Below are 25380 nucleotides of genomic sequence, written 5' to 3'. Positions count from 1 at the left end.
TAAGTTAGGACAATGGTATATATCTATCTTCTATAAAATTCTCAGTGGCTCCGCTTTTAAACCAATGTAGGCCTAATTTACTTAAAAATTCACAGCTGGGACTTAGAAACCCCAGATGGGGCTGGATTTCCCAGCCTTGGAGGGTTTCGAGGCCCAGCCGCCCAGGGCTGTGCCCTGCCAAGGGCCAGGTGAGAGCAGGGGCCTCCAGCCCAGCCCCGTGATGCCCCAACAACACAACCGGGCAGTCACGAGCTGCTGATGTAGCCGTGAAACCTTCCTTGCTTCCCATAGCCCTGTAGCTACACTGAAGCTCATGCAATAGGGTCATAAAGACATCTTTGAAGTATTTTCTCTCTGTCTTAAAAGTGCCGATTGAAGCCTTGGGCATTTCAGAAAAGAGGGTCAGCACAGAAAGTTGGGAAATTCTTCCAGTGCAACGACACACGTGCTTTTACGTCCCGAGTCACGCAACAGTTTGGGCATTAAACCACACACCAAAATACCCTCATAGCCCTAGGTTTAATCTGTTTTGCTGAAGGAAAAAAAAAGTCTTTTGAGTGGGTTTTGTTATTTTAATGACAGGTCACAGAGGGAGCTGGAGAATCGGGAGTTCTTCCTGAGAAATTGCTCCGGGGGCCAAATGCCAATGGAGCTATCAAAGAGAAATGATCAGCCAAATTACACTTCTTCCACGGTTCCTGCACACCGTACAGCTAATCCCCACCACGATGAGGGTAATGTCACAGCTTTATAAGCTCATTCTTCCGTACCAAACCAAACAATGCCGCTCTTCTTAGACTGAGTCCCCTAAACGTTTCCTGATCTTTTCTGTCGCCTATTTTTGGACAGACAAAGGGTAGATACTGTCCTTGTGTACCATGACCGTAGATAAATTATGCCTCTACCAGAGCAAGCTGGCAGGTTGAGCAGCTTTTCCCACTTCCTGGCTACGCTGTGAGCCCAGAAGGCTTTGCACATTTTATAGCGTATTTTCCTCGTAACGTGACGATGATGACATTGAAGAAAAAAAAAAAAAACCATCAATGGCAAAATAAATGCCTGCATTCAGGGCCAAAATCTGGCGTGCCAGGTTTTAATGCCCAGTGAAATTGTAAACTGAGACCTAAGACTTACAATCAGGACACTGGCATCCTTTTAAACTTCATAAAATCAGAGAAAATTACACCATTCAGGCAAAGCAACATTTCATGAAATAAAAAACTCAGTTCATTGGAAATCATCGGGTTTAAGGCTCCTGGCTCCTGGTATCGCCTCTGAATTTACTGACTGGTTTGGCGCCAGCCAGCAAACTGATGTTAAAGCTGAAAGCAGAAATATAGGAGACCTAATTCAACACCAGCCCCAAGCCTCGTGCTTGCACAGCTCGTAAGCGTCGAACGTTATCCCCACTGCCTAAGCACCAGAAATCACCCGAGATACTTTCACAGATGACACAGTGCTGCAGTGACATTCAGGAAAACAAACCACGGCTGGTTGTGGAGGCAGAAGATGTAAGCACTGCTCCTCTGTGTGCATGGTGAGCCCTAGCAGAGCCTGCTATCTAACCGTGTGTCTTGTGTCTGACATGCACTAACTTCTGAACGTGCAGAAATTTTTATTTCATGATCATAAACCATGTCCGGACTTTGCCTTCCTATTCACTTCTGATAACGAGCGATGTTGTTGTTCGTTGGCTATGGAGGACAGAAGAGGGAGAGAAGCAGGAAAAGGAGGGGAAATATGAGGAGCATCCCAAAGCCAAAGAAACAGCTGGCCACGCTGATAAAAGGGGGGAAAAGCCATCAAGTACAAAATCTGATTCCCAAACATCCTTCACTTAGCAAATTCAGGATGCTAAACGCTCATCCGAGCAATCAAAACATTACTGAGCAAAATTCATGCCATAATGGCAAAACATTATGCTTGGAAACTTAGGCATAATGGGAAAACGGCTTATGCTATGGAAAACGTAGGCAGCAGCTTCTGTTGTTGGTAAAACTGTTTTAAAAACATTTCGTGACAGAGGAGAAGGCAGCTCCAAGTGATTCAGACTCACAGGCAAGCAATCGCTTGTACAGCAGGAATCAATCCGGGGCAGTGGTGGGACACGCTGATCAGTACAGCACACGTTAACAGCACAAAATGCTTTCACAACTCGAAATCTTAGCAATAACTTGAGATCTGCTGCAGCTGAACAATGCAGAGAGAGCATCCCCTTTCCATTATCTGCCCCGAGCAGACAGGCTAAGGGAAGGAACCAGAAGGAATTTGCTCCAGTGTTTTAAATGCAACCAAACATGCCATGCAGGCAAGCGGGTAAATGGCAGGCAGTGTAACAAAGGGAAGACACCCCTTCCTCACACCAGTTTTGGTTTTCTCCTTCTCCTCCCCATTCCCCCACCCCCCCCGTCGAAAATGCTTTCAGGCTACTTCTGTAATTCCTTCCTTGGCTAACCAGCATCAAAACTTTCAACAGTTCACAACAAAAAGGAAGTGAAAATAAACACACAGAAGTCGGGATTACATATGCCTCAAGTCACCAGCTAAAGCTCTGCCGGTGAGATTTATTTTTGGCAGTTTGGAAAAATTCCTCATCAGACTTTGTCTCAGAAGCCTGCATTAACATCAAATAGAATTTTACCTTCTTTGCACTAAACTGAACAGAAAGAAGGACATTCGGTTTGGACCCGGGGGAATGTGCAGCGTTGGTTAGCAAGGACACCATATGATTTATTATCTGTTTAAAGTGTGGTGGCCTTTACTGCCTGGGTTTTGATCAAAACAGGAAAAGCAACCAACTCCTGCACTCGCGTACAGCTAGCAAATCACTGCGATCAAGCAGAACAGCTAAAAAGAGTACATGCAATTGAACATTAAAACAAATGACAATTTATCAGTGCAAATGCATTGAAATATTCGAGCACTCCTATAAAATCACATTATTAGCCTATTTTTCCATGCCATCTAAACATGCTCCGTCTCTCTGTGGATGATTTATTGGGATGGAGCAGTTTTCTGAAAAAGGCTCTATCACAGCCAAACTCAATAGCTGAAGTAGAGACTATGAATTAGGATGCTGTATCATTATCTGAATCAAATCTGATAGCTGAAAGCTAATATAGCATTTTCCTCTTTACAGGAGTATAAACAACTAGTTTATATTTTGATCAAATGGCTACACAATGAAATCTGAATCCAAATAATTTTTAACTCCCTTTCCACTCACATTAAAAATAACTCTATGGAAAATAAGCCAAGAATAAATCTATGGTAAAAAGCTGGGCGACAAATGCATCTTTCTGACAAGTAAATTACATTATTTATCTATCCCTATCTTAATACACTGCGTGCAGTACAAAGGACATATCACTGGTCAGCCTACCAACACTGTATTGGTAATTCAGTTGAGGTCTGGAGCTGTACAGCAACTCCCGATCTCCGACTGCTCAATCTCATTTACTTCCAAAATGCTTATCTCTAAATGTCACAACAAGAGACCTACAACCCTGGGTTGATAAAGTGGTCCAGCGAGTTAAGCTTGACCTGTACACCTTTATCACCTGCAGAAGTATTGCACTCGTGTAACAGAAAACAAAACAAAAAAACGGGCAAATGTTCTTTCCTGTCCCTCCTGTGCCACCCTTCCTATGATTTGTTCTATATATTGTCTACTTGAGACACGCATTGACTGGCGAATGTCACCGTGTCTGGCAGAGGAATCATAATGAGAAGCAGCCCACTTGTATCAGCATCGGTGACATCATTAGTTCAGCTGTCACTATCTATTTCTGAGCCGCCTTATCACCGGCGAGATGCTCCGGCTTTCCTGCCACCCTGCCCTTCCGCGTTCCCTCCCTCGTTAGCCCACACGTACGGAGGAACTAACGAGCGCCCCGCGCTCAGGCTGGCGAGGCTCCGCGTTCGTGTGAGAGCCTGCGGAGAGGGAAACAACCTCCAGCACCCAGAACAGAAGCGGGACGGATTTGCTGCGTGGGAAGGTATTTATTTGTTAGCTCAGTCCACACGAAAAGAAGGACGGGCAGAGCCCCAAAAGGAGCTCTCAAGTCCCAGCCTGCCAGCTGGCTGGAGCCCCTCTTCCTCCGAGCAGCCTGCTGGCTCAGCTCGTACTCATTTCTGGAGACCAGGGGTGTTTATCAGGGTACCCCCACAGACAGGGCTCCCTACACTTTGTCCACACAGCAATCATCTCAGTAACGTCGCTGAGCATCGCTCTCATATAAATGGAGCTGAAAGGGGGAGAGGCAAAAAGCCGCCAAGCAGGAAGGATTTGGGAAGAACCTTGGCATCGACTTCTGAGATGTTTGGTTGTAACATACTTACAGGACAACTTGTCACTGTGAAACACAGGAATCAGCAAGTTAACTATAATTACTAGCAATCAGTTTTGCTGGTTAATTAGAGAGAGCCAACATGTGCATAAGCTTCGCCCTGCTATGAGCAAACCAGTGCTCAAGCTGCAATCTCTCAGGGAGATGCTCACCTACCCATGGTTAAATATTTATTTCTCTGCACCCACAATTATGAAGCAATACCAAATTTATGATTTCTTCTTCTGAGATCCTGGGCACACGTTTGGAGGTGTACTAAGGGAAACACAGAAGTCGTTATCTGTAATTAGTTTCAGCAGGCTCCACTTAGCTTTGCTCTGAAAGGTATGAAACTGAAGACCCAGATAGTTGTCCAAACAGGTATTATGCAGTAGCATAGATGACTTACTTAATTCCTAAAATATAAGGCAAATTAAATCATATGAGCAAACAATTTATTGCTCAATTTACACTATGATTTAATGAGATATAAAACCTCTTATTGCTTAAGGCTGCTGAAGTATTTACTTGAAATCTGATCGTTAAAGAATGAATCACGATGTTATCAATTTTCTATGACTTTTCAGTTATTTTAATATACTAACATGCCAGTATTTTCCCTGTACAAAAAAAATTATTTCAAGTTACATTTATAGATGTGTTTCAACCGAGCACAGCGATAAATAAAAAATCCTGATTTACAGTAGCCAAATGTACACCACAGTATTCTGAAATATTTTAGCTCACAGATCTTGTGCAAATTCCATTAGCTTTAATTATTTATTAGCAGTAGATTTAGATTACTGCTCTTGACCTATTTTTCAGTGTATGGACCCACCCAGCAAGAAGTGAAAAAATATTCCATTTGCAAAAGGCTGATTTAGTGAGAGCAGGCTTCTAGCTGAAAGTAGAAAATTAAGCAAAAACACACGCATTGTAATTCAGGGGGAGAAGCTCGCACTTCAGAAAGGTTACGAAGCAGGGCATAACCAGTCTACAGAATTAAAACTAAAAGAGACTCCCTAAAAAGAGAGAGAATTTTTGCTATTTAACCACCTCAGACCTCTGCCACATGACAATCCCCGAAAGAAGCGAGCCTCGACAGCTGCCATACAGAGAAGTCTCAGACTATTTGTGGAAATACCCTCATTCCCACCAAACTCTGCAGGCCACATGGGCCCTAATAACCCAAGGCGAGCAAGCGTTTTGGGGCTGCTCCTGCGGTCCCTTTTGCTGGCGAGGAGTCAAAGCCTGCTCTTCCCAGGCACGAGAAAAATGAAGCATCTGTGAAGGTGTCTACTCGCCGCGCTTCCTCTGGTCTGGGACTGGCACGGTGCTTTCAATGGCACTACTCACTTGAGCAAATCTTAATGGAATCTTCTTATGGCTTCTTCCAAGCTAAAATAAACATAAAGCTAACAAGTTTACTCTGTGCCTATGCAGCAACGTATAAACAGACTGGTTACCTTCACAACTGTTTAAAGAATCAACTGTGCAAAAGAAGAGCTGTTGCACCCGTATATATGTGTCTATGTATATATATACACACCACATATGCTATATATAATGTAAAAAAGATTTTTTAGACTAACTTTACAAACGAATGTAGAGAACTATGCATTTCAGAATCATGTTGAAACCTTGCCGTCATTTATAAACCAGTAAGTTAACATTGGCTAGAAAAGACATTGAACAGAAACAATTCAGAACTTAAAAACTGGAGTTGCTAGGAAACAAAAAAAAATCATTCAAACAAAAAAGATTGAGGTAGAAGAGCTCTGGAAAGAGCTAATTCTAAGCAAATGAAAGCCTGATCGCTAAAATTATGGTGGAGAAAAAAATGGATAGCTTATTTCATAGGTCACCAATAAGTGCAGAAAATCCACCACCATTTTTAACAAACTTACAAAGTTAGAAAGCTGCATATTGGCTAATAGCCCCGGGAGGATTTTCCTCCTGCTAACAGTCTGTCCTGCTTTCTTGTTAAGCCCCATAGTCCCTGCTGACGGTTGCAGGCGATACCAAACATACCCTGCCAGACCCTTGTCATGGGAATAACCGCGTGTCCCTACCATCCCAGGTCAGCAGAACTACTTATTGTGCGTAATGAAACACAATTTGATTAGCCAAATAAATATTTCAGAATCTTTGAAGCGCGCTGCTCCTGCCAGCAGGATAACCACGTGTCAGCGAAACCCAGGAGCCTCCGTTCTTAGGGCTCAGGCCAGTATCTCTGCCTATGCAGAAGATAATTACTTGGTTCCGAGCTTTGCTAAGTGCCTGCAGATTATTATTTTTTTTAGCTGTCTACGCCTGGCTAATAAAACCACAAGCCAACTGACTACTTTGTGTGCATCCCCATAAGCAGCCTCACCTGCGTTTGCCCAATCTTAATCACAACCACTCTGTCCCTCCAAACCTACACATCATTCCACAAGCTCTCTTCCTTTGCAGCTGAGGCTTCCTGGAAAAAACATCCTTAACGCTCCTCCCAGAGCACATCCTGCATTAAATCCTTCTCCATCCACTCCAGCAGTCTCATTTCCACTTTGAAAGTCTATAGCCAAAGAGTTCACAATGCTGCCCTGATTATTCAGAATTACAGCCCGCAGAACAGAGGTTTCTCTTCAGTGTAAAATGGGGAACTTCTGAAAAAAGGTAATTATTATGAGTCTTAAAAAATTAACGTGTCTAATGAGAAGCTAATGACATGGGCCATGAGTCTGCAGAAAAGGCATCTAAGTACTGTGGTCCAATTAACAACACCAGTTCAAACACGGACTAATGCTTCACATGGTGGATGTAAAAAGGCGAATATTTAATGCGAAACCATAATTGCACCTGCAATTTTCCATATTCCCTCCACCACAAGCAGAGCTGTATCTGAATCCTTGTGCACCCTACCTGAGCGCTCAGTCGTGCCTGCTGGCAGAAGAAACCAGAGACCTGGGTGCTGCATGGCAGCGCTGCGCTCACCAGCCTGGGGTTTCTCCTTGGTCTCACGCAGAAGAAAGGCAGGGCTATTGAGAAACCAGGCATTTCAACACGCATTTTCTATTTAGGGAAAGTGAGGATACTAAAAAAACGTTCCATGTTTTAAAGCCTGCTCAGGTAGATTGGAAAGATTTCCAAAATACAAGTATCTTGCTTTATAGTCGGGTTAAGTTTGAAAGAAGAGTAATTCTGTGCTAAATATTAAAATATGGAATCAGATTTTATCCTTACAGATCCTTACCCACTACATGTGAACTAGGGGGCAGGCTATGGGGCATCAGATATCGCAAAACCTTTTTCTCTGCTTATCTTTCAAATACATGTTAAAAATCTAGCTGCGCACAGAGCACGTTATTAATCGTACTCTGACATACCTGCGTGTAAGAACACAGGTGTATTTACTGATTTATATCATTACAGTCAGCCTTCTTCTATGATTCCAATGCAAGACAATCCAATACTAAGCAATCCCCTAATAATCTGTTTATAAGATTTGCTTGCTGAATCTTGATTCTGACCATTTTATTCAACAGCCAGTTGCTCCTATAGAAAACAAGTTGTTTCATGAGGGTCTGAGTGAAAAGCCAGCTGTCCTGCAAATCCACGTCCTACATTTGCTAAAACTCCCGCAAACATCATCCTCGCTGTTTTTGTGACCTCTTCTACATAGGGAGCCACTGGCCAGTTGCCTGCTGCTGCTGCTCACAGGCCACCATGCCTTCAGCAGGCAGCACTTTCAAAAACAGCTGAAGTTATAACTTCAGAGCCCCACAAAGATGAGAAATTCAAAGAAAAGAAAAAAAATGACAACCTCAAAAGCACTGTATATGGGCCCGAAGGATTTATTACGTCTAATTTAGCATATTTGGTACAAACACCTCAAAATTAATATAACTGTCATCCTCCTGACCTAAATCAGAAAAAAAAAAAGCACAGATCTTTTCATGTTGCTCCCATAAACGAAGCAATTCAGAGAAAACAAACTTTTGCTACCAGTATGCTTCTCAGCAAAATTCCTGCTGAAACATACTCTGCCTATAATGCCTATGCTTCGGTAGTGCACAGTAGATATAAATGAATCATCAGGATGGGAGAAAGTAAAACCTCACTACAGGCTTATTCACTATGTTTACTGCCTGTTAGCTGAACTTAAGAAATAAAATAAAAAATAAAAACAAAACAAAACACATAAAGCAGTTTGGAACAACAGCATCTCCTCACAACTGTTATATATAGTCTCAGCTGGGACCAATTCCCAAATTCATATGCTGAACTGTGAACCGTTCCAGTATATTGGGGGGATAAAAAGACCAGAAAGAAAATTAAAAAAACAGGAGAAGAGACAGAAAGACAGAGCAAGCTCAGTCTGCCATTCCTGTGCACTTTTTTTCCATCACTGAAGGCATGCAAGCCTAGTGCTGAATCACAATGAACTCAATAGCAGATTAAAATGAGACATACTTGTGTAATAATAAATCAACAGAATTAATACAAGCTTATCTTCTACTAACTTAGAAGGGGGAGGTGACAAATTGCACTTAAGGAAAAATAGTTTCACTGTTGCTAGCATAAGCTGAGCGTCTATAGGAGACTGCTAAATTTAGAAAGACAGCTTTTGATGATAGCAACGGAAATTAATTCAAGTTTTTTTTTGTGTGGCTTTTTTTTTTTTCTTTCCTCAAGAGCTCTAGAATGTTACTCATCTTCTTGAACCTCTTACCAAAAGTAGACTTCATAATGCACTATCCTCCCTGCCTACTCCCTCCTACTCTTCCCCCTTAAAAAGGCAGAATTGCTCCTTTGGGCTACAGCAATTTAGGAACTTAATGCAGTTTAACAAATTCCCTATCTCTTGGCTGGAGCTGTTTGGCTCTGACAGATGAATCAGAGAAGTCCATAAACGTCTGGAGGATTTGTGCAGACTTTTTCTTGTATGACTATATATGGCAACTGCAGATCGAGTTATCTACAATCATTTTAACCTAAGCTTCAAACTTTTTACCTTATTCCTATCCTAGTGGCAAACTTCCTTGATCTGTAATACTGCTAAATTAGACAAACTGTCAAATACTTTTCTCAAAAGCATTTTCCCACTCTTTACAAGACTGTAAAAACAAAGTACAAAAATACTGGAATTAAGATACACTTCAGTAAAACTTAACTTTGTTAACAACTTGTGCTTCTCAGAAATACATCTATATACATGAGTGAACCAGAATGAGATGCTGTGAAGTTCACATTTTCATTTACACTGCTACTACTGAAGCCATGCACCTCACCAGACAGCAGATGTCTTCCATTACAGCTTACCTGAAATATCAATTACCACCAAGTGTCACGAGAAGTCTAGCACAAACTGGCAAATGAAGTGAAATCTGCACTCAAAAAAAACGTAGGGGAGGTCAAAACTGACTGACTGATGTACACAGGGACTTACAAAGGAATTCCAACAATTCTTGCAACAATCCTTAAATCCAGAAAAATATTATATTTTAACTACTTGCAATGACCATCTTTTATACATATGTTAATTTTATACAAAGGTTAAACTTGTAAGTAGAAAATAATAGTATGTGATAAAGTACTGAAACCTTCATTTAGCTGGATCCAGAAGTTGCTCTGTGCATTCTAAACAAAAGATACAAGTTCAAATGCCTTTAAGGTAAATATTCCTAACATGCCTCAAAAGGGCCGTTAAGTGCCACTGAGGGCTCAAAATGGCTAAGACTATAGTTCCTTAAGCCAAGGAGCAAAACCTGAGTATACTGGCTGAAAGACTGGGAGTAAATATTAAGTTTTGTATGCAGGATGGAATAATATGAGAGTATGACAGACAGAGGAGACGGTATCATCTCGACAAGCTCAAGTGAGAAGCCATGTGAAGAAACATGTACTTAGAAACTGCTTTATTAAACAATTTCCTTTGAAGTGTTATACAGAAAAATATACACATGCACAAAAAATACACAGTGAAAAAAAGTGAATGACAACCTTCCAAAAAGCAAACCAATAGATAACACTGTCAAAGTGCAACATCAGAGAGCTGAATGAGAAACAGAACAACAATCTCTGACTGTTTTGGGGACCTGTTCATACCAACACAGAACTGGTAATCACAGCCCTGGGCTCTCCCAGGAAAAGCATAACAAAATAATATCATAAATGACAGTTTAGCTTATAGGCACAACTGTATTTACTGTAGCCTTGCTTCAATTTCTTTATATATATAGAGAGGAATATATATATATATATATACACACACATACACACCCACATACCTCCATACATATATATACACACACACATATATATAAACCATCTTTTATTTATAAGATTGCAGAGCATCTAAATCCAAAACATGTTTCCCAGGGAAAGATCTGGGCCTCAGTTCGAAAACTACATCCTTCTCTCTCAGAGATTCAGGACGGTATTATTGTTTTATTTTACAATGCCTAGTATTCTGCAGAGTCCCTGACACTCACCTTCAGAGTCACAGGAACACAAAGAAAAGTAACTTTAAACACTTTGGGGTTTTGGTGGTGTCCATAGGCCCAGTGACACCACCTGACTGAAGGCTGTTCACTGGGCTTCCACAGGGAAGTTGAAACATTTCTGCTGAGCTGTTCAACTCCATGATATTCATGTTGCATATTTTCAGTATCTTACTCATTTTGCTGCAAGTTCTGAACTTCTACCTCTCCTCTGTCTGGCATACAGCTGCCTGAAAGAACATCAGTAAGGAACAGTCCTGATATGTAGCCCTGCCGCTTCTGAATGCCACAGGGGCTCACTTTTAAATGTCATTTAAAGCCAAGAATCACAACCAGCCTCTTCCTGTGCAAAAGCACACACCGGTTAATTGTCCTAATGACCATGAGCTGCTCTGAAACCTCAGGGCAGGACAACGGGGGCACAGCCCCATCACCAGGAGCTGGGGACGGCCTGGTCACCATGAGCTGCAGGCCCAAAACCCCACGCAGCCATGTCACAGCCTTTAAAACACAGAGACAAGGGGAGTTAGAGGAAAAGAGGAGATTTTATCTTGCCCAGCTGCTTATTAATACCATGAAGTTCAAAGCTGGTATTTTAAATGTTATCTTTTTCTTCAGCTAAGGCGGGACTAACGCTGCAGACTGTCCTCAGACCACAAAAAGCCAAATGGGACAAGCGACATCGAGGACTGTCTTTCTCTCCCCTTTGTTTGTTTTACCTGAATCAATAGTCATTCAGCAGCTCATTTGACTTTACAACTTCTACTTAGTGAATCCTGATTGTCCGTGCTTATAAAAAGACATAATAGTTCATTTTTAATACGGATTTTGAATTTTCACCTTATTAAGTCTTCAGAAAAATGCACGTTTAAATCTGTTTTCCTTCATTCGATAAAAAAGACTTCCAGCAACCTAATACAGCCGCATATTTGCAGGTCTAAATGCTATAAAACAGACTGACACCAGATAACCCACACAAGGGGCTAGGGAGATTATGCCTTATGTAAGCCATTCATATATGAGAAGACAGAAAAGTTAAATGGACTCCACAGTAAGTTCCAACACATGGAAGTTTGTTTTTAAGAAGGCAGTGGGAACTGCTGCTCTGAAGCTCAACACTACTGCTGAAGAAGCTGATGTGAAAATGTCTTAAAAGTAGCCAGAGTCCCACAGACTTGGAGGCAGGCCCAGTACCAAGCTCTCCTTTGTCTAACAGTCACCTGCACGGTGAAAACTTCAGTGACTTGGGCTATAATACGGGGACTAAAGAGGCAATCCTGACTCTACAGCCCTTTTGCCGGGCAGTGACCAGTACAAGAATTGGGCTCTGAAAACATTCACATAAATCAAAATGACCGTTCTGTTTTGTTTTTTTTTTTAGTGAGCACGCAGCTGTAACGCTTAACTGCCCGCAAAGTCCCCATGTCATCCTTGGTAATTACCTCACCTCACTTAAGGAGCTTGGTAAATAAAAAGCTTATAGTATGCCCTGCTCTCTCACATCCTTTATAACATACACATATAAAACATCTTCGCCTCATCACATGTAAGTTAGATGGCTAGAAGCAGTCAACTAACTTTCTAATTAGAAAGCTGTACTATTTTATTCCAATGCCATTAAAATGAGGAAATTTCATCACTCTGGATGTAATTGCAAGTTGAAATAGTGATTCCCATATGGGAAAAGAAACAAACATCTTTACACTGTTGTAACTGCATTCATATTCTTGTGTATAGTGAGCTGGTAAACAACCCCAAAGCCACATCCCCTCCCACCACTAACCGACATTTCTTTCTATACAACTTCAGAATGTAAACCAGCCTCAGGCTTTTGTGCTTTTGAAAGACAGATTGCCTCTTCCACCCAGCCAGGCCTGCTCAGCCCTCCCCAGGAGCCCCCTAAGCACAGCCCACCTCCAGCAGCTTTTTGGGGTGAAATGACCCCCCTCAGTGGCAGTGATGGAGCTCGTGCAGAGTCCTCCAGATCTGAGGATTGAGATAATTCACTTGTACAAGGGATTCATCAAAGCAAACAACAGTGTCCAACATGCTGTTTTTGATGCTGCTCTTGAAGTTATAATTATAAAAGCCAGGAAATATTTCATTGCTATTATCAGATAATGGAAGCATAAACAACTGTTAGCTCCTATTGGAAGACAAAAAGATTTAATTCAGCTATATTCCATGTGCTTTTTAATAGTACAGAACTTAGGGAAGGACAGCAGCGATTTCTCTTCCATTTTTCTGCTCAATACTTTTGACAGCTCGAACTGACACTCCTGAGTGTTACCCATTAAAAACCAGCACACTGAAGTATGTAATATGTTCATAAAACATAAATATTTACCAGATCATCATACAGAAATATTTAATCATCTTGTCTATAACTGGGTGAAACACAAAGAATTATGCTGCAACAGAAATAAAAAATTGCTCATTTCCATATAAACCGGAGTATTCAAGTATAAATCATACTGCTCCCATTAACTAATCAGAAGAATTTCAGCTGATGGAAGTAGGAAGCTAAACTTATTAAAACCTTTTTCTGAACTATCAGACTGTTAACTAATAGCTATTTTACTCCTTATCAGCTGCACAAACAACAATGGATTTTAAATCAACTAAACGACCTGTGAACTTCTCCTAAATGAGGGGCATATAATTTAAGTCAGCCAAGAAAGTTTCACAGGAGTCAAGAGGGCTTTTCACAAGGGGCACATGTGGAGAGAGTTAAAGCTTCAAACCACTGTTTTTTTTTCCCCCTACTCAAGTGTCAGCTGTGATAAGCCAAAATTAACAACCCTACCCTGTGCCACTTCAAATGAAAGGAAAAAAAATTCTTCTTGCTATTCTAGGTATTTTAAGTTGCATATGAGCATGGTATCTAAATATAGACAGCAACAACAAGAGACAGCATTGTCCCTTTGGGCACATTGAATATTATCTCAGAATTCCCATCTTCCTGGGCTGAACCTCAGTTTTACTTTTCTTTTTGTTATTTTTCTTCCTTACCAAAGAGTGTATTAACCCCTGTTTAGTTTTAGGTGGATTGATTTAATAGGAAATTAATTTATAAAAGAAAAAAGGGACAGCCTAATTCCACAAAAGCACAAGAAAGATTTCCAGTAATTTTCCTAGCTCTGTGGTGTTGTCCTGTGAGCAGAGAGCAGATGCCTTCTGTTTTGTGAACGCTCCATGAAGCCGTTTCTAAAGTGAGGAAGTGAACAATATGATGTTTCTACAGCTTATTGAAAGAGAAAGCTGAGTTAATATTATTAAACGTAAAAGTGTCTTTTTTGCTAGGAAGCAGTTTCATTTTCATGTTTCAATCAGAAATCTAAGAAATAAAACTAAGAATTACTATTTTCCAAACACTTCCTGAGGGCACAACCACTTTATCTGTAATCCAGCAGACTGCTATGAGCCTTTAATATTGAACACAACCAGACCTGGTTGACATGGTTGCAACTGACTTCTGAAGTATTTAAATACCTTTGAGTGAAGAGTACGCTTTCGCTTAATGTACCTAATGCACTTAGAACATTGACAACACTCCATTTTGAAGCCGGCTTCTATACAAAGTTAAATTTTTAAAGGCATCTATAAATTATCAATGACATCTGTTCTGAAAAATGCCAATTCCTATCTGTAGGTTGGCAGAATCTTTCTATTTTGTGTAACATCCTCTTCATATTCAAGCAATGTTAAAGCCCTATTGACATACGGTTTTCAAGTGATGTGTTTCTATTCTAGGATTTCATTATTTAGACAAGTCCCATTCTAATGTACTGACAACATTAAGTAAACACAACTATTTCTGGTGCTCTTCTAATCCCATGGCTGTACCTACTAATGATGAAATTGTTAGATAAGGCATAGGCCCAGGTACCCCATAAATACCATGGGGTACAGCACTCCTTCCAAATCATATGGACTGACAGCAGATGAGGAAAGGGGTTGGCATCAGTTGGGGACAGCATCTTGCACAAGCCACTTCAGCTTATGATCCATGAAGTGCAGTGCCACTCGGCATCACTAATGCTTGCAACTCAGATGACTGTTTATTGTGACAACACACAAACACAGACTTGTAACCACATTCACATTCCATCAGCCAAAATCTGATTTGGGTTATTCTGTTCTGTTTATCTAATTTTACCATATAGTCACAATTTAACATGTCATTCTCTAATTACTTCAGCTGATGTGGCTTTTTGAAATGCAGTTAGGATTGCTTTTTATGCCCTTATCTATGTTACAGAATGGAAGGTGAAAATAATTTTCAAATGTCCACAGTAATCCTCCAAGCCCTGCACAGTACACACTACCTTCACTTTTTGAACGATTCTACATAGATTACAAACATCTCATCTTTGTTTTCAAATCTAATACATGGGGCTTTTTTCTTTTTTTTTTTTTTTTTTTTGCCTCTTTTCATTTTCTAACCAGTAAGCTGAGGAGCTTACATCTATAGAGGCATCCTCTAAATTCAAGGCGAGGTTTCAAGAAAAGTTCAATCTTGAAATAACCACTGCAACGAGTGCTCTAGCTCTGTATGAACACATCATGTACTGTCACCGGGCCATCTTACCCCATTTGTCATACAGCAGCAAAACAGACACTGCCCGCCTCAGACTCTGTAATTGTGAAGCACTGACGACTGGATGCTGAAATCCTGCTTTCTGGTCATGGCAAACATAAATCAAAGAAAAAAATCTGGTCTATTAAATCTATTTGCTCTGGGAGAACAAGAATTTATCATCTTCTAAAACAAGTGGTCAATAAGATTCAGAAGTGCTTAGTGCAGATCTTGATGAATCGGGATGCCACAGGTGACACTGTAATTGTATTTGAAAGGAATCCACAAACAGAAAGGTGAACGCTGTATTTATTTCAGCACATCGACAAACTGTGGATTAAGTGCATCACAAACACAGTAGGATTTTCCTTCTGCATCCCCTCAGGGAGGATCCTTAACAGATTGTCCCACGAAACGAAAGCAGTAAGACAGCAGATAGGGCTGCTTTAACAAGTAAATCTAAAACGGGCATTTCTTACATGGCCGTCACAAGTAGTCGTTTGTCAACACCGCACGAACCTTGAGCGAATGAAAAAAAATACGTTGTGATAAAAAACACTACAGCACGAGTGCGGCTTCTGAAGGGCAGGGTGCAGAAGCTGGAAAAGGCAGCTCCTCTCCAGAGCTGCTTCGGAGGAAGAGGAAGGGCGAGCAGCAGCGCTGCAAGACGGGGCAGTGGTTGGCTGGGTGAAGCCAGGGGGGAGCGCGGGGAGCCCTGAGCATGGGAACACCGGGCACTGCGGCGAGTCGGCAGCGGCAGGGCAAGGCCTGCTGCTCAACTCCCACGATGGTTCTCACTGGAAAAGGGACCGTGGTTTCGCGCTCGGGACAAGAATTCGGTCCCAAAGGAAAGAAAGGAGGCTTAAATAGCACAAATGCGCAATGCATATGGAAATTGATAGAGTTATATGGTACTGACAACTTCGTGAATATTAAATTAACTAAAAAAATCCTCTTGTTTCCTTCATTATTGAACAGAACAATCTGATTCTGCTGCTTTACATGTTTGAATTTTGTTCCAACATCTTAAAACATTGCGTGGAATCAACATCCTTCCACAACACAACAGCCAGTCCTAGTGCAGTACATGAAATACTTCCAAAATGATTAAAAAAAAAAGTCTATCTTCCATAGCTTTCAGCCAGCCAGAATCTAAACTTGGATGGTGAATCTGCATCTGGTTTCACTTTTCAATAAAAAAAAAAAACAAAAATCTCAGGCATCATTATCTATGAGGTCCAGCACAAAGGCTTTCAAATGTACTTTAAGAAGTAATTAAATGCTTATTTAAAACTGAACTGACCAAAAATACTAAACTGAAACAGAACTGATTAACTTCCAACATTTTGTGCCTGATTATCTTTCTGAAGAATGAGCTTTTGGCACTCTGGACGTTTGTGCTGGAGGATCAATTTCCTGTTCACATCAAGGCTGCTAAGGAAATCTTCCACACATTCGATTCGACTTACATTTCCAGGGTCTGTTTAGCCTTGGACACAGAACTAGACAAAGATAATGCTTTTGACTGGGTAAGATAATGTTTTGAATGTGGGGGCTAAACTCTATCAGCTTTGCCATTAGGCTGCAGGCAGGAGCTCAGCGATGCTCCAGGCCATCTGGCCAAGCCTAGCCCGAGGGGCTTCGAACAGAAACTCCTCATACGAGTTCCCTAACTCCACGTTTTGGTTTAAACTTCATTCACACAGCAACACACGTTTGTGATATACACTCCCCTTCTGCATTTGATACGGCTAAGGAGGGAAATGAGATTCATAAGCTATAGCCTTCATTCCGTTCCAAAATATTATCCTAGTAGCTAAAAAAAGACATATTTGCTCCTACTATTGTTCCTTTTGACAGTTCCTTATTGCAGCCAGCCTTGGCAGTTCAGAATTCAGAAGTCATCTTTATATATTGTTTATTTCTGTGCTTCCTCCACTCAAACATATAAAGCACATTTCTAAATTTTATGTATTTCTATTAGGGGAACACAAAGAAAAACCCAGACAAGACTCAAGCTCCCTCTGTGCTGGCCTCTGCCCCAGTGAGGACACAGCCCTGTGTCAGACAGGATACGGGAGAACAGACAAATGCAGACTGAGGAAGAGGTACTAACCCGAACAGCAGTCAAACAGAAAATAGGGAGAGTCTGCGGCTCAGAGAGCCAGGAGACATTTTTACGCAGCATACTTCCCTGGGAACATCACAGGATAAAAAAAAATGAGTCTGCTGTTTTCACTTCAATATATATCCAATTTCAGTCTGTGACAGAAGCAGCACAACCAGAATTAAAAGCATTCCTAACAGAGGCTGTTGCTCTTTTATTGCAATTGTTCCAAGTCACATTAGTATAAATTTGTGAGTGTTTTAACATATTTTCATTTGAGCTTAATTAATTTTCATAGGAGTTTAAGCTTAATTAATTTTCATAGAAGTTTGAGCTTAATTAATTTTCATAGAACTTTGACAATTTTCTCATTTGTTGTTGAAATCACAACACGAGTTTTCCATATGCAAGGCAAATATAATAATATCAGCTCACAAAGTCATTTTTGGACTTGTTTTTGTATTTCACAACCAAAAATACTTCTACTGTAAACTGTTAACTGAAGCTCTGACAAGTTTTATTATAAATATTCCTAGCTTTAAAGAGAAATTTGAATAAATTCACTTAGTGTATGTTCAAGACACAGTTTAGGTCTGACAGCTTCAGATTATGCCTCATTTATATGGAGCAGTGATCAAACTCGTTAATATGTGAAAGAACTAAAGGAGCAGAGGATTGTGAATCAAATAGCATGAGCGAAGTTGTCTAGTAACATGAATAGCTTATGAGGATTTACGTAAGGTGATAGTTTTCATGGTCCCTTGTGCCAAGGTTGCTGGAAGAGACGAAGAAGCAGCAAGGAGCTGCGAGCAGCACCGCGAGCAGGCAGCGAGGCGCGGGGCCGGCACCGGCACCCAGCCCACCACGCGCCCCCTGCGCTGCACTAAATCGACGAGGAAGCGTTTAATCTGCCCCTAATTCAGCCCATATGTTAAAAGCGATAGGGCCCTTCCTACTCAGTCAAGGTGAGCGATTTGACAGGGCAGGTAAGCTGGTTCAAAACTTTCTTCTGTCTGGCTTCCGTGCTGCCAAAGACTGTTTGCAGTGCGAGTGCAATGGCTCAATAATTTAACAAGCCTTCTTGCAGCGGAAAATCAAATCTCGCTGTGAAGCAGTCTCCTTAAGATTCATTTAATCTTCTGATAACACAAGCTGTGCACACACAATCACGGAAGATGATAATCTGCTGTATGTAACACTAAGTCTACTATTATTCCATTTATTAAAAAGGGCTATAATAATATTTTGTGCACACATGTACTAAAAAAGACAAGTGGATTAAGAGATGGAAATGCAGTGCACTTTTTTCTTACAATGTATGGCTGCCTAACAGCTCCAGTTTATTAGGTACTACTGTGGGGCTGGGTATGGTTTGCTCAGCATCCCCACACAGAAGCCCTGCAAGCAGCAGCTTCCTCAGCAAGAGCCGGAGACCCCTGCACCTCTGACCTCTGGGGCAAGGATAACCTGCAAATCCAAGACATGTTCACTTGTTACTAGTTGGGCTTTTTCCTAAGTAGATAAATCATCACCAGATGTAACTATTTGGAAGAAAGGGAATGCTGATTTATTTGGCATAAACACTTATGCTTCTAAATAAAAATAACCAGTTACTCATGTCCAAGACATGCCACAACTGACTTATCAAAATGACAAAATTTTATCTTTAAGAGATATTGAACAGTTTTGAGGCCAAAGACAGAGGATTAAGAAATCCCTCATCAATACTCTCCGTTCAGACAATTCTTAAGCTCCGATATGCCCATCACTGCTTGAGTCACAAGCAAGCACTAGCTCGAAACAATCCTGCCCATCCAGAGTTACAGCCCGACTATACGAAGCAAAAAAAGCAAACATCACAAGGAACGTTGTATTTCTGCTCAAAACTTGCCATTCATGTGCAATGCTCGGGGCAGCTGCCACTGGGAGCATGCAGCTCGTGCCCAAACAGCGCCGCAGAGCACGCAGCGCTTCCGGCACTGAGGGGTGTGTGGGGCACGGGGTGCGTGCGCTATCGGGGTGACCCGCGCCTGCGCACTCAGGCCTTGCCCGGGATTTCCTGTTCAGACCAGGGCACCAGACAGTCAGAGATCCTGGGCAGAGAGCCAGGGCTTTCCCATTCTGCTTGGACAACATTTCCAGGCCAGAAGGAGAAGGAAAAAAAAAAAAAAAAAAAAAAGGAGAATTAACAAAAGGAGGGGGGACGGGACGACAACCCTGTTGGAGAAATTCAGGCTAATTTAGCCCTTTATGCTACTAAAAATACCATTTTAACTTTTTTCATGCAATTTATATGAATTTCAAGGAAACAACCCAGACCATTTAAATTAAATTAAATTAAATTAAAGACCACACGCATAGACGTGCTGGTTACTTCTGATCTTTTTGTAGGTACAGATCTCCTGATCTTCCCTGAATCTTCTGTCCCATTCTCCTCTCACCCAGAACTTAAACCTAGCAGCATCAGGACAAAATATCTCAAGGTAAGAGCTAGTAAGTAAAGTGTATGGACATCCCTCAGCACAGAATTCAAAACACTACAGCCTCTTGCTCACCTGTGGGCGGATCCCCCTTCTGCAGCTGTAAAAATAGAAAACTTCACCTAGCCAATCTTTCATATTAGAAGATCAATGGCAATCGTGTCCTGTGTTTTTTTAATCAGGCAATAACTGGAAGCTACGAACAAAAGATCTCTTTTAAATATTTTGATTGCAACATTCTCAGTACAGAAGCTTGAAAAAGCTGGTCCCAGCAAGTTTCATATTGCGCTCTCTTAAATTACAACCAACACTCTGGATACTTTAGATAGGATTTCTCTTGAATTTTCCTGGTTAAGCTCTGTGATGCAAACTGCTAGAAACTGGTTCTAGGTAACTTATTAAACAGCACAGTTGATAGATGTAAAATGGCTTTCCCAGCCATCTTAACCTTTTCCGACCTTTGCTGTCCTTGTCAATGGCCGCATTCAGTTCCAGCCTTCGAGTCCTGGGGTTCTTAGTGCTTTATCTGTTAGCAACAGCACAGAGCCAGACAAATTGCAGTAATGTGCCATTTCCTGACATTAAGCCAAAAGGGGAAAACAGTAAAGGCAGGATTCCTGATGCATTTCTTCACTACTTTGAATACAAGCCACCAGCAGAATAACCAGAAAAATTACGGTAAGTAACATTTAGTTAACTAAGTCTGATTGTTAACACAGCATTTCATTCCAGCAACTGCAATTGCTTTATAAAAATGGTAGTTTGTGGTTGGTTTACAATCAACGTATGACAAATAGCCATGCTCGGGTCCAAATCTTGTAGGAAATATAAAAGTCTGAGGATGCTGAGATGCACAAAGTAGTGATCTCAGCCTGAGGAGCAGGAAAGGATCTGGAAAGTAGTTTCATCAATTCTTAGAACAAGAGATCTTTGAAAACTGGTACTGAAGTGGCCAGGCTGTTGGACTTGATGAACTTTGTATGTCCCTTCCAAGTGAACTCAATTCCACTCTAAAATTATCATATGATCTGTGCAATTCACCTTTGAACAATTAACGCCTTACTGAAAAGCTGCTGTTTTCAAGTTGAAACGTGCGCGTTTTAAATGCCTGTTGACACCGTGACTTATCGGGGACGTGTCTGTGGAGCCAGATGCCCCCAGCAGCGGGGCTGTGCTGGGGCCCAGCATGGCGGCACACACAGGCCTCATGGGGCACCGGCCTGCTTGCCGACACGCTGCTTCCTTTCCCCTTCTGCTTTAAAGTGAAGTCTTACATGCAATATTTGGATTGGGTCGCTTTACATTTTAGGAGAGAACATTTAAAAAATGGTAATTACTAACCATTTCCCTAGGTAATTAGCTTATAAAAAGCGCATTTTTACCGTGGATTGCCAAACTTTCCACTAATCATCTCGCACTACTTCCCCACAGTAACAATCATTGAGGAGCAGTTTAAAAATGCATAAACGAGCATTTAGGGCTCATTTACTTCAGACCACGTGTCAATAAACCTCAGGAGAGGCGAACTGGAAGCGCAGCACACTGTCCTCAGACACAAGAGCCACCACAGAGCCGCCACAGGCTGGGACTCAAGCTGCCTGTTTAACTTCAAGCTTCTTTGTTCATTTGCCACCTATACCACTATTTTTCCCCAAAGTCCACCTCCAACAGCACTGTAACAAGCGGGACCAGCCTGCCAGAGCACACCACAACGCCAGCAGCTTGGCATGTGTGCCCGATGGACGAACAGCCAGCAACCTGCGTGTTTATACCGCCACGTCATTCAGGCTGAGCTTCAACAGAGACATTTCAGCAGCAGCTTTTGTATCGCTCTCACACCTGAAAAAATAGCTCGTGTTTCCTACGGCATCGACTTTGTCTCGCACGGAGCCAGGAAGGCGGTTTGTGACGGCGCGCTCTCGCGCTCGCTGCCGCACTCCGACGCAGGGGCTGCGCGGCGCTGGAGGTGAAGGCATCTGAAAGCCAGCTCTATGTACGGCGTACACACGGCAATTTGTTACTGTGAAAAACCATCTGTTTCTCGGTATTACAATCCTCAGAGGGGAAATTATAGCTAGCGTTCAACATAAAACATCAATTTAAACCATCAACTATTCATAATTTCAATTCTTTATTGGAAACCAAGGACATAAATGTCAGGGAATAAAGCAATATTTCTTTTATTAACTGTTCCATTCATCTGGCTATTAAATAAAACCAGGACCTTAATAAATAGCATTAGCCTTTGTACTGACAGCCACCCCAACTAGCACCATAATTCTAAATAAAATGCACTATATTTCCAGTATATTTTGGTTTAAAAGTACAAACCAGGATTAAAAGCATTTAAAAACATATATATAGAATATTTTTGCAGTGTTGTTGCTCCTGTATAGTTAAATGTTTGAAGAAACAACATGGACAAAATAATCCCCCCTCTATTTATATGCAAGTTTCCAGCCACCCAACTACCTCCCAATAATATTCTACCAACATTAATATTGCTAAAGGACAGAAAGGATTCCAGTACTGATGCTGCTTGCCTGCTGCCAAATGGAATTATTCTTTTAATCTCCTGCTCCCAGATATGATGTCTGCTACAAAAATAATAATAATAGTAGTAATAATATTAAAAGAGAGGGTGGGTGGATGGAGAGCAGGAGAAAGGAAGAATGGCAGCGACGGGAAATGCGTTCTTCTTACAGCATGTCATCACCCATTACTAATAGCTAAAAAGTCTGTATTTATGTTGACAGTTACAGAGCATTTCTGCAGTTTGATTTTTAAGCACTACACACAAAAATACTGAAGTTCAACTGAGCGGGACAGAGAATGCAAAGACCTGTTCATAATTCTTTTGTTTGACAAATCAAGGCAGGTCTCCATTTGCTGTTAGCAAGAGCTTGATAGAGAACTGCGAAATTCAACTTTCTATGATTAGATAAGTCTATTCAGGAGTTCCCCACATCTTACAGGAAGAGCAAAAGAAGTGTTCTGTAAGAGCCGAGGAGTCCTAAGAAGTCCATAGATTCACTGTTAATGTTCACATAATTGTCCATTATTCCTCCTTAAGAATAGCTCCCCTGCTCTTAGTACTACCAGCATGGGGTACTCAAGAACACCATTATAGGGGAAAGGAAGCACAACTGTAATCAAAACAATGATTACTATCACATTCATTTAAATGCAGAGTGAGAAATGAATACAAAAATATTCACTTGAAAGTGAAAGGTAAGAAATTAACTTTTTCCCCATGGACATCAGAAACCTCACCTCAAAACCAGGAATTACTTGTAAATTTTTTACATCCCTTTGGAGCACACATTAGTTTCTCCTTCTGCATTTAAATGACTGTGATGGTAATCATTGTTTTGATTACAACTGTGTTTCCTTCCACCCAAAATGGTGTTCTTAAGGACCCCATGCTGGCAGTTCTAAGAGCAGAAGAGCTGTTCTTAAAGAGTAGTAATGGACAATTATACGAGCGTTTAGCAGTGAATCCATGGACTCTATAGGGCTGCTTATCTTTTTAATGCAACATTGCTGTACAATTTCTTACAGTTCCACATACAATAAAAAGCATCATGCCAACATTAAGAAAAAAAACAGTATAATTAAAATACAGTTGCCACTGTGGTTAACATGAAAGCATCTTTCTTCTCCTTCTGAAGTTCCTTTGTGAAGATGGAAGCAGGACTGTAAAGTCAAAATTGGAGCAAAAACAACGAGGAGCATCCACATTCACCAGTGGCGTCCACATTCACTGGTAAAACCAACCTCCAAGAGCACAGTTTTCATGTTTGCTGATACAGATAACCCCTAGTGCAGATGCTAACTTCCACATACATTCCATTGTCTCCACTCATCTCCCCCAAACTTTACGAAGTTACCATCTAATATCATCATTTTTCTGTTGTCTTGCAAATGGCTACTGCCTCCTCTTTCTGCTTCCACTTTTAACCACCTTCTCCTGTTTCTAACTCTGAAGGTCTGTCCCATTTCTGATGCCTGGGAACCCGTAAGTAGGAGCTAAGCCTTCCTTACATGTGCAGAGCTGCCTTCCACATACCTGCCTCTTGTTTTCCACTGCTCCCAAGCTGCCAGTAGCAGGACTGAGCTCCAGTGAGGATGGATTTTCATTAATGTCCTGGTTTGTGGCTGCTGATCAGGCTCACTCCAGAGCTTGCATTATCTATCAACCTCAGCCTTACAAAAAAAATGTGTAGCACCAGTAGCAGAAGGTGATAACCTCTTTAGCTGCTTTCCCTACTGCATTCCCAAACGTTCAGAAATTGGGCTATCAGGGGAAAGTAACAGTTATGCTTGGATTCACTAATTACTGTTAACCACGTGCATCAGCCATAGGGTTGAAACACAGCATGATAATCCAAGAAATAACTGTGGTACTATCACAGGGAGAAATGACAGCTACGCACTGCTTGGGAGCTGGGATTTTCTCCCATATAACTACTCCTGGTTCTGAGACATCTGATATCCTTTATCAAATTTCTCATGAAGGTGCCTCCTAACTAACTGCACCTTTTCTGTAAGCTTCCAGTAACAAATGATATTTCAGCACTTGTCAGGACATCTAGTTAACCAAGTTTAATAAGACACTTAATTTCCTTACAATATCTATTACTTGCATCCCCCAGAAAGTTATCAATTCTGCCCTCCCACCCCTTGTCTTCATCTATTACTATCAACGAGCTTCTGAATATACATACATCCCCCAACTAGGTCTCCAATACGTACAGTCACTATGTGTTTACATCAGTGGTTCAGTAAATTCAATCACAGTGTCAGTAGTACCACCACAGACTTGACTCTGCACATTTTTAAGGAGTAAAAATCAGGGCAATCAACTTCTGTCACACCTTGTTACTGCTGCTGCCTTCAGGTTTCGGAGCATGTACTCGAGCATAATGCTGAACAGAGAGCCCCTGGGATTCTGCTCAGACAGGATGCATGGTGCACAATGCACAATGAGACGGAGGGAGGGAAGGAACAAAGGTGCCAAAAAAAAAAAAAAAAAAAAAAAAGAAAAAAAAAGGGAGAAGGATTGTCTCCAATACCAGGGTTTCAATGCATCTGATCTGAGATTCAGACACCTGGAAGAGACAAACTGGCCAGATGTCTCTGGTTGAGACTGAAGCAGAAGACTATACAGTAGATTTTATAGTAGGAATCTATTTTCAACTCCAAAGATTAGCTACAGGGGAGGGCTTTGTGAGACACAGCACAATTAAAGGCGACAGATCTACAAATTCATGTAATTGGTAGAAGTCAAAATGGACACAAACCTAAGGGGAAAAGGAGTTAAAAAGAACTTGGCAGAATCTCAAGTAACTACAGTTGAGGACAGAGGTCCAAACGCCCTCCTGAAGAAGAGTGTCTGAAG

At 41.3% G+C, this 25380-nt stretch overlaps 1 protein-coding gene across 8 annotated transcripts in view; it reads right to left on the bottom strand.

The window, feature by feature from the left end:
* CUX1 (cut like homeobox 1) overlaps positions 1-25380 on the bottom strand; it is a 268491-nt gene that overhangs the window by 162678 nt on the left and 80433 nt on the right. The gene's annotated exons all lie outside the window — the stretch shown is intronic.

This window comes from Aythya marila (genome assembly GCF_965140915.1).
Source record: "Aythya marila genome assembly, chromosome: 20".
NCBI lineage: Eukaryota > Metazoa > Chordata > Aves > Anseriformes > Anatidae > Aythya > Aythya marila.
This window is presented reverse-complemented; position numbering and strand designations above follow the sequence as displayed.